Raw genomic sequence first — 977 nt, forward strand, 5'->3', positions numbered from 1 at the left:
CTGGTGTAGCCAGGGCGATCAGCAGAGGGCATTTCCCAAGCCACGAAGGGCTGGTGGCCGATGGGCCGGGCCAGGAGCTCTGCCCTCGCTGCCCCTATTGGAGTGCAGTGTAGCAGAGACTGGACGGGTCCCCCTGTCCTGCAAATCCCACTGGATTCGGGGCAGGGATCCCACACCCAGCAGGTGGTGACAGCATGGGACGGGATGAGCACTCTGTTTTGGGGTGGAGGAGCTCCCTGCTGAGCGGGAGGGCTGTGGTCCCATCACGGCGTGTCTGTGCCATGTCCCCTTGCAGGTGGCACCGGGATGCAGCCAGGGCTGAGGTCCTGTGGGAGGAGGAGGTCCCATCCAGGCATGGGCAGCGGGGGCAGGGCTATGGGGCTGGTGTCCCTGTGGTGACGGCCCCACGCGGTGCGTGCCAAGGTGCTCAGCGGTGCCGTAGTCCCAGCCGTGCTGCACCAGCACCCCCTGGCTCAGCGTGCGTGGGGGACAGGGTGCTGTCCCGAGGGTCAGCAGTTGCTCCTCCGCTCCCTGCTGAGCCCGTGTCCTTCTGTCCTGCTGGCCAGCAGTGCCGAGGACACGGGGCTGGCCATGCTGGTGGGCAGTGCACCACTGGGGCACGTGGGGACAGGCATGGGGGCTGTTTCTGGGTGGCAGCCACTGGTTTGAATATATGTCACGTTCCAGCTTTAATTACAGTAATTGGCTGATGGAGGGCCCTGCTGGCGCCTGCTCTGGCTCCGAGGGGGAGCATGACTGGCTCGGGTGTCCGATGCTCCACGCGTGAAGGAGTCCCTGTCCCCACCTCACCATTTGTCCCCAGCCCAGAGGCATGTCCCCACGTGCCTGCGGGGACACAGCCCATGCGAGGTGCATGCACATGTGGGCGCGTGCCTCTCTCCAACCCCAAATCATTTGGTGGTTGCAGCAGCTGGCTGGGAGGTGGAAGCCACACTCAGCCCCCGGCAGAGTCCCGC

Source organism: Egretta garzetta, unplaced genomic scaffold (genome assembly GCF_000687185.1).
Source record: "Egretta garzetta isolate BGI_Z169 unplaced genomic scaffold, ASM68718v1 scaffold108, whole genome shotgun sequence".
Classification (NCBI taxonomy): domain Eukaryota; kingdom Metazoa; phylum Chordata; class Aves; order Pelecaniformes; family Ardeidae; genus Egretta; species Egretta garzetta.